Raw genomic sequence first — 9,524 nt, forward strand, 5'->3', positions numbered from 1 at the left:
CCAGATAATGTATTTAGTAACAACCCTGCCTACTTCCTCCCCTCAACCTAAAAATTAGCAGCAACATGGCCTTCAGAAGTTATTTACACCCACTGCAAAGCATTAGCAGTTAGCTGAGCAGCTTCTTGCCAGCTTGCTAATGATATTATTCCCCAAAACAACCAAAAAATACAAGACAGCACCAAATGTAGAAAGGGCTATGTTAAGAGTTGACAGTTACCTTGATCACAGGTTTCTCTATATTCAACAGTGCCAAAATAACCAGCTGGATCATTACAAAAAAAATGTAGAGCAGCCTAGAAAGGAGTTAAAAATATGCCACACCCCTCCCTTTCTTTTTTACAGGCCTCCTCTTGAGTGAGAAGAAAATCCTTAAAAAAAAAAACCATTTTCTGAAAACATGACTGTCTCAATTCCCCTAACAGTGTTTGTAATTAAGAGAAATCAAAGTGAAGGTGTTTTTTTTTTTTTAAAGACTCATCACTGGATTGCATTTCTTCAGTGCTAAGATCTCTTTAAGGACACAAACTTTGTGATTGTCCGTGTAAAGGGCTCCCTCACAGGTGTGCAGAGTCAAGAGATTAAAATTTACCTACCAAGAAAGTATCAGACACTGCACTGACTTCAAGTACCTGCATTTCTATGAATTTCATGAATTCTTTTCATGAACAGGGCTTCCTTGTGCTGATGAACCCCTCCTTCAAGAGTGTTCATAAAGCCCTCACAGGTTTTTGTGAGTAGCTTCACCCCCCCTCCCATAAGGTTATGTTACAATATCTGAAGTAAAAGTTGGAGATAATCCCAAAATGGACAGAAATCTCTCACAGTTAAAAAACCGAGTACCTGCAACATCTGGTAACTACCAGATCTCAAAAATGTAGTAATAAAAAAGTCCAAGGAGTTTATTTAACAAAAATAAAAATTACAGTTTAAAGCAAGCAAAGTTGTGTCTAAAAAGAAAGCACAGAACTTGTGAGCTTGCAGAGGAGAGAGAAGCTCCCTGTTACCAAAATACAAAATTTCTGTTTATATTATGACTATCAACATGCACAAAAAGAAATGCAAATCATAACATAAATACCAATATTTTCCACTAAAGGCTTCAGGAAGCTTCTTACTAGCTTTTAAAGACAACTCAAAGCAGAACCACAGAGGACAAATTTTGAGAACAAAACTCAAAGCCAGCATCAAAAAAGTGGAGAAGCAAGGAAAGAATTGTGTTTGGAAAGTTTTAAGTACACCATGATTCTAAAGGGAATAATCTATCAAACCACAGGAGGTGACTAGAACTGCCATCATCACTGCTAACACAAAGGAATGTAGATTGGGGGGAGGCAACAGAGGAAGGGGGAGAAAGCACAGAGAAGGGAAAAGAAGGAACTAAAAAAAGGGAGCCACAGTAATGGCTACCAGACTCTCAAGGAATTCCTAAAGGAAAGAATAAATCCTTCAAGGTTTTGTTTTAAATAAAGCAATCCATGCAATAAATTGTAGTCTTCTCAGCACAGTCAGGCTTTCAGTTTATCTGCCTACCATATTTTCATAAATATACTTTTACACCTCTACTAAACTTCCAAAGCTTAACACAATGGTTGCAAATATAAATATTTCTTCTTTCAGCCTCCTCATTCTTCTGAATCCTAGTACCCTGCAGAAAAACAGCTTTTTGAAAGGAAGTAGGGAAGTTTAACCATCCTGATCTTAAAATAACCCTTTACAATCATTTAACCAACTTTAATTCCCCAGTTAGAGAGACAATAACCATGGGTTAGGCACTGGCAGGTAAAGGCCACTAGAGGACTGCCAGATTACCACAGGAACATCCCAAAAAGGTATCATATCATTAGGGGGCTGATCTTGCAGATCACTATTTGGAGTTTGTGTCTAACAGGCAGCATTTACTTCCATAAGATGAAGAGCAGCATCCTGCAACTGATGCAAAAAATAGGGCTCATTAAAAATAGCAGACATGATAATATGAACAGTATTTCAAGGAAATTCAAAGTAAGTGAGTAGTGAACCATTTTTCTAGTTCAGAGTTCCACCAGCTTATGTAGAGCTACTTGAAATGTGTGTTTTTGTCTCCTGCCTCTGAGAGCAATTCTTCCAGACATTTCTGGAAGCTCAGTAACTGTAAGGATACAAGCTCTTTGGGCTTGAACTGCACCTCCAATAAAACCAGATCAAGTAACATGCTTCACCAGGAAAGTTTTTGCTATTCAGCAAACATTGTGCTCCACATTTCATAAGCCCCACTAGAAGCAAGCAGACCATTCACAATTAAAACACACCCAGCAACATTTCAGCTTGCCACAAGAGATACAAACTTACTGGTTCTTGCCAAAAATGGCAAATTTTTCTGACAAAAATATTTGCTATCAGTCAGGGAGGCAATGCAACAGCATTGGCTCTAATAACTGTTCTCAGGAGCTGATTTTAAGGCAGGCACAGCAAACCAGAAAATGAATTTGACCATTTCCTGTTTCGCTATGCCTACCTTAAAATTAAAAATGGATTTTGATCATTTCCATTGAAAATGGATTTGCTTAACCCATCCCCAGGCAGAGGACTGGGTGAAAGCCAGGGACAGAACCACCCAGTCCCTCTCAACCCTGCAACCCCAAAGCTGGGGTGCTGCTCCAAAACTTCTGAATGCTGGCATGGGGACGTCTTTCCCTAAAGGGGAAAAGGCCTGAACTTTTCCATCCCAACCCCAGGAGTTCAGATCCCTGAACACCAATCCTGAGAAGCCTCCACAGCGGGTGCCTGCTCTATCTCACAGGACCTAAAGCGACCTCCTGAAAGAGCCCCCAGAAATTCAACCACACATTTCTACCCAGCCTTCCAGCAGGCCAGAAGACATCCAATATGCCAAATAACCAGAACAAAGCCATGTTACTGCCCTTAGAAAAGCTGGGATAACACAAAGGGCCCATTCACTCGCCCACTGAGCCTAACTGGTCCTTAAACTTCGGGGCCATAAAACAGAAATCAACTTTCCTATTGCTATGGGGAAGGGCAGGAAGAAAATAGCCACCGTTTCCACCCTGGAATCATTATGGAAGGCAGCTATTGTGGAAAAACAGGCACCTCCACAGAGGTAACTCTACCCTTCAGCCAGACAGGGGGGAATCGCCTCAAAATCGCCGGGGTACGTGCCTGTAGACATGTGTTTCCAGGGCAGCGGCACAAAGGAATGTCCGAGCCCCGCCGCGGCCGGGCACCTTCCCTTCCCCTCCGCGCACGGCCGGGCCGGGCCAGGCCCGGGGAGACACGGCAGGGCCGCGCAGCCGGCCCGGATGGCGCCCAGCAGCGCCGGGAACGCCGAGAACTTCGCTGGGGGCTCCGGGCTCGCTGCCTCTCGGCGGGGCGGCCGCTCCAGCTGCCAGCGGCGGCCCCGGGGATGCGGGGGGAGCGCGGCCCGGGCCGAGCACGGACAATGACAGCAAAGCGCACGATCCGATGTGCACACCGCTTTACCTATGTGCCGAGGTAACCGGAGCGATGAGCAGCCCGCAGCCCTGCGGCAGCGGGAGGTGCCGCTGCGGGGAAGCGCAGCCTCGGGGTGACACCCCCGCCCCGCAGGGTCCCCCGGGCCGCGCTCGCTGCCCCGCCCGCCCGGAGCTGCGCGGTGCGCTCGGCCTCCCGGGCTCCGCCAAGGGCTGCGAGGATGGCCGGGCCGCCTCCCCTGTGCCCCGCACTGCCTGCGGGCCGACAGCGGGGCTGCTGCCTGTCCGGCTGCTGCCTGCGGGGCTGTTATTACCTGTCCGGCTGTTGCCTACACGGCTGTTACCTGTTACCCGCACGACTGTTGTTACCTGCCGCCCGCGCTCGTTGCCCCCCCCCAGCCCCGCTCTCCCCCCTCCACGGCAGCCGCCGGTACCTGAGCGGCCGCGCCGCCTCCCCCGTGCGTATGGACCGGTCTGCTCAATGGCAACCGAACAAAACACCGCCGGCCACGCCCCCTCCACCGCCCGCCCACGCCCATTGGCCGCGCCGCCCGCCCGCCGAACCTTGACCCGCTCTGCCATTGGCCGACGGCGCGGTCGGTCCCCGCCCACAAAGGGGCGGGGGGCAGGCGCTGCCCCGGTCGCGGCAGGGACGCGCAGCTGTGGTGCCGGGTGGGGTGGGGGACGCGCGATGGACTACAACCCCCAGGAGGCCTTGCGGCGGCGCGCCGCTGTCATTGGCTGGGCAGCGCGCGTGCGGAAGGGCGCACGGAGGGGAAGACGCGCTTCGCTCGTGGGGGTGATGACGTCATTGCGTGCCCGGATAGAGCCGCAAGGGGGATGCGCACCCTCCTCCTCCTTTTCCTTTTCCTCATCTTCCTTCTCTTCTTCCTCCTTTTCCTCTTCCTCCTCTTCCGATAGCTCTTCCCCCTCCTTGTGGCTCTTGGCACCCTTTTTGCCCGTGCTCACTTTGCTGTGGCCCAGCCGTGGGCTCTGGTGCATGGGGAGTTGTAGCTCATCTGCTTCCACCGGTCCTTGTCCGTATCCTTGGCAGGGATTCGGCTCCATCCCTGTTTTTTGTTCGCAGAATTCCCCATTGAAAACAGCTCATCCACTGAAGCATTTAATTGTTAAATCCTATCCAAATTTAGATTTTTTTTTTTAATAGGTGTGGAGTAATGACGATGTGTTTGCCTGTCAAAGCAGGCCGAGGTGCGGCGGGACCCCCGAGCTCCCGGCCCGAGCTGCTGCCGCTGTCGCTGTGGCCGTGCCTGAGGCCGGCGCTGCCGGCGCTGTGTCCGTGTGCCTACACTGCCCTCTGCTTGCCCGCTCCCTGCTCCCGCCCTCACCGCCGGGGATTCTGCCCTCAGAGCGGGGGATGAACACTGCCTCAGAGCGGGGGCTGAACACTGCCTCAGAGCCGGGGGCAGAACGCCGCCCCACAAAGAGCGGGGGGCAGAACGCCGCCCCACAAAGAGCGGGGGGCTGAAGGCCGCCCCAGAACGGGGCTGAACGCCGTCCCACACCTGCCGCCCGCCCCACAGAACCGCTCCGATGGGAGCTTCTCCGTGAGTCAGCCGGAGCGAGGAAGTGGGATGTGTTTGGACAACAATTACACTGTGCGCTTGTCGGGGCAGAGGCTGCTTTATGTGGGTGCATAATCCTTAACGTCATGAGAAACCAAACCCTGATTTACTGCTGCCCACAGGCCCAACATTACCGCGGTGCAGGTATTTCTTATTCACGGTAACTGTTATCTAGCTCTTCTTGTGCCTGTGACAACCATCTGTTGTTTCAGCCTTCTGCAACCTGTTCTCCTGTGTTTGCACATGGAGTTGTGTTTCACTCACCTTTTGTTCGACCCACGAGTTTTTCAGCTGAATTTACCTTATTTCCCTGGTTGATTTTGGTGAATTATAGGACAATGCTGCAAGAGATATCCAAGTTAATGTCGCAATGAAGAGTCCAACCCAAAATTGTCTTTCTGGGAAATGCTTACTTTGGCTAGCTTGCTTTCAAATTTGAACCTTAAGAGACCAATAAATTAAACCCAATTTTATTTTAAACAACATTACCAGGTTTTACTGCTGGTCTTCATCACTCTCCTCCCATCTTTTACACTCTGTACAACCCCACAGTACTTTTTTCACATACTTTTCCAAGATTCCTTCCCCTGATTATACAATGAATATTTAAATCGGTGTTCTAGTTCTCTGTAAGATCAACACATACCTCTCTTCAGAAAGATCTTGCAAGCGATTACAGGTACACAGAAGAAAGTACACAGCTTTCTCCCATTGCTCAGTCCTGGCTCTTGAAATGCTTTGTGATTGTGCTGATTTTGCTCCTGGCCCAATTGTGGATTCTGGTGCATGGGAAATTGTAGCTCATCTGCTTCCATGATCCTGTTCATATCCTTGGCAGGGATTTGGCTCCATCCTGTAATCAGTTTTTGTTCTCAGAATTCCCCATTGAAAACAACTTATCCCTGAAGCATTTAGTTGCTAAATCCATATCCAAATTTAGAATTAACAAATTTTTTTTGTGTTTGTTTTTAAATGAAGTCATGATATAATTTGTCTTTCACAACCATTATAACTATTCCACTGGAGTAGAGCAGCTCAGGTGTGAGATTTTGACGTAAACCTGGTTTTCCTTTACCTGTGACTTTAACCATTTCCATAGTTTGCAAACATTGTGTTTCCATGATAGTTTCCTCCAAACTCCTCTTCTATTTCTGTTTCAAAACCAGAATGAACTCTGTGTATCTGAAATTGAAGTTTCTTGACTGCAACTGTTCAGTCACAGCCATGGCTGCAGCATGGGGGAGGCAGGTGAAAGGGGCACAGCTGCACTTCCCCAGCAGCCAAGGCTGCTGCTCTCAGCTTCCACAGGCTGGATATTCCCATCTAGGGCAAAACTTTGCAGGAATTAAACTACCTAATGCATTAGATAAATCCCTGAACTTCTCTCTCTTCTTCTGTAATACCCCCCTGTAATTTCTCCCCTGATTTATCACTTTCCATTCTCCTCTCCAGCTTTATCTGCTTTTTTCCCAATGTGACAATGGCTCTATACTGGCTTCTTTTGGGATGGAACTGCTTTTACCTCTCTGTAGTCCAAAACTGTGTGAGAGGATGAGCCTTTAACAAGAGATATTACAGAGGTGGTACCTGCTATGATCCCAAAACTTAGATGGGGAAACCAGGTACCAATGGTCAACAAAAACTACAGGATGGAGTGGGAGAGAGGAGTGAGTGATCATGTCTGAGACAGGGCAGGTGGTAGCTCTAATCAATGTCACTCAGTATTCAACCAGAGCCTTCTTTCATTTTATACCCAAGAGTAAAGCCCTGGCAGGGATCCAATTTATAATTCAGATCTTGGTAAACACAGACCTAAATTTCCCTCATGACAAGGTTTGATAGTAATTGTCTAGCACTTTAAATATCTAATTACAAACATGCTACCACATGGTAAAGTGGTCCGTGTCTGTTCACTCAACTGTGTGTCTCCAGGAAGGGCCATCTGTTTCCAGCAAAAGAGTGAGACACGAATGTAGGCAGGTTTCTAAATTAAAAATTAAAAAAAAATAGAGAGGGGGAAGAAAACAAACTAAAGAGAGACACAAAGCTGTCTTTACAATAAAGCACAGGCTGAAATAGGTGCAATCAGAATGAACCTCAGGAGGCAGTTTTCACCTAGGGAACCAGTGGAGGGCATGGCTTCTCTAGGATGTCCTTCTGAGCATTGTTTTATGCACCTAAACTGCTGCATTAAGAATATGGAAGTCTTCACTACAGGATGAGTTTGGTCCATCTTGACCCTCATGTTCCGTAAAGAAATAGCAGCTCCTCTATAACCTCCTGTCTCCACATCCAGGTCATGGATCCAGGTATTCAAGAAAGGGAAGGTTTTCCCTTCCTTAGAGCATGGCAGATAGACATGAGTGACACTTTGGCATTGCCTCTTGGGCAAAAACAACAGACAGACCTGAATGCTCTGGGTGTGTGTTACAAGGAAGCTGCTGCCTATCTAGGCAAATTACCACATAAATCAGGAAGGGAAGCAGAGGAGACTCTGCAACTCAGTTCTTTTTTTGCTATTATTTTCATACTGTTTGTAGACAAGGAGCCCAGCAGCTATTTGATGTAAGGTCATGAAGTGCAAAAACAGTTGAGACACTCTGTAACGTGCACAACTGCTCTTAAAGGTCAGATGAGTATTTCCAACACTGTTTCAAACTGATTGCAAAGTGTTTTGCTGTGGACACTGATTAGGTCAACATTAGTATGCTAAAACTTAGTGTATTTACTGCATAAAAGTGTTCTTTTAACAGTGAATTACAAAAGCAAGACAAGCAGGTTGGGATAGCAAGTCTCAGGTAAATTTACCCCAAATCATGCTATTTCTCTTCTTGCAGAAATCACTGTTGGCCATTCATCTGCTTCCCCATAAAACACATACAGTGGCAAAGGGGCCTCTGTTTTAAAAGACACATTTGTGAAGGCTTGTCAGAAAGAGTTCATATCCAATAAAATCCTTCACTGATCCTGTTTCCCTCAGGGTTACTTTGCACTCCCCTTGAGGAGCCAGAGGGCAATGTGGATTCCATCTCCCAGGCCAGGGAGTCCCCACACAGGGGGTGGGGCAAGACACTGGATGATTCTGGAGTCTGACACAGAGGAGGTACAGGAGACACTGCCTGGCTATTGAGTTCACTGTGATGTTCTTCCTGTTTTGAGGGGATGTTTGAGCATGGCTGAGCCCCATCAAAGCTGCTTTTCACACTTCTCCATTCTCTCTGTTGAGTGGTTTCACAGATTCTGGGCACAAGAGGAAGTTCTGCCACTACTTATATGTATCAGTTGGTGGGTTTAATGTAGACCTTGCTCAGACTGCTCAAACAAATGAAGTTATTGTATAAGGTACTTTTCCTTAATTATGCTCACAAACCTGCTATAAATGAGATAAAGCAATAAGAATGCTAAATAAGTAAGCTGGAACTGAGAAACAGAGCAGTGTTCAGCATCAAAATCTGAAACAAGCAGAGGGCTGACATCCAGGGATATTAGAGTTAGGGGTTTCTCACGTACCACTATGAGCTGGCTAGATATTATGTTCCTTTTGAACTCTTGGAAGGATTTTGAAAATGTTGAGTTAATCATGACCAAATCAGTTTTTATTAGATTTCATGGATGGGTGACTCCACCCCGTGCCCCCTGCACACTTTTCCTACACCCAGCCTTTCACCTCCATTACTTGTTATTCCAGCTACACACTTGCCTGTTTCTTAAATTGAGCCAACTGGCCAGGATATACTTCCTTTTTCAGGGTATGAATTAGCCACCAGCTTTCCAAAAGGGCCAAGCAAGCTCCATGTGCTGAGCCAGTACAGCATTGCTCAGTTTTCACTGCAGTCCCTGAGGAACAGCCCCACTCCTGAGAACTCTGAACCACTACAAGTTCAGCCAAAGCATCTTCTGCCTCCTCAGGTTTCTAGTCATTCCTACATACATTTCCAAGTGCCTTGTTCTTTTTGCTGTGTACAGCACTTTCCAACACTTGTCTGCTTTTCCAAATGGCTTGTTCATCTCTTGACTGAGCTTTTTCTCAGCCCAGAACTTTTCCCCAGTTTGTGTTTCCTTGAAAAAGCCAGGTGCAGCACAACTGCATCAGGTACCTGCATCCTGCTGCTGGAGATCTCAGGTTTGCAGTTTTTCCTCCAGGACAGGGCTTGCAGAGCTCTTGCAAACTCCTCTAGTGATTTCCAATACCAGGCATAACTAACAAAGAAATTTGGTTAATCAGCCCTGTTACTTAAAGCCCACTCTGCACAAGATATCACACTTGTTATGGTTCACCATCCTCAATATAGAATTTCTGTATGAGCCATTTCATCTGCTTTTAATTTTTTATGAGTTGAGGTTGGGGTTTTTTTGTTTGGTTTGGGCTGGTTTTGTTGGTTTTGCTTCATTTTTGGGGTGGGTTTTTTTTGGTTGTTTTTGGTTTTTTGTGTTTTGTTGTTGTTGTTGGGCAGGTTTTTGTTTCAAGGAGATGATAGTTGGCACTGTT

At 47.0% G+C, this 9,524-nt stretch overlaps 1 protein-coding gene across 2 annotated transcripts in view; it reads right to left on the bottom strand.

Annotated features, from left to right (window-relative positions):
* The window catches only part of FAM53A (family with sequence similarity 53 member A), a 70,053-nt gene extending 66,090 nt beyond the window's left edge, over positions 1–3,963 (bottom strand). For both annotated transcript variants that reach the window (XM_030948516.1, XM_030948515.1), the window contains exon 1: positions 3,884–3,963. The gene's annotated coding sequence lies outside the window, so the exon portion shown is untranslated. The remainder of the gene's footprint in view (positions 1–3,883) is intronic.
* Positions 3,964–9,524: the final 5,561 nt, after the last annotated feature.

This window comes from Camarhynchus parvulus, chromosome 4, assembly GCF_901933205.1.
Source record: "Camarhynchus parvulus chromosome 4, STF_HiC, whole genome shotgun sequence".
Lineage (NCBI taxonomy): Eukaryota > Metazoa > Chordata > Aves > Passeriformes > Thraupidae > Camarhynchus > Camarhynchus parvulus.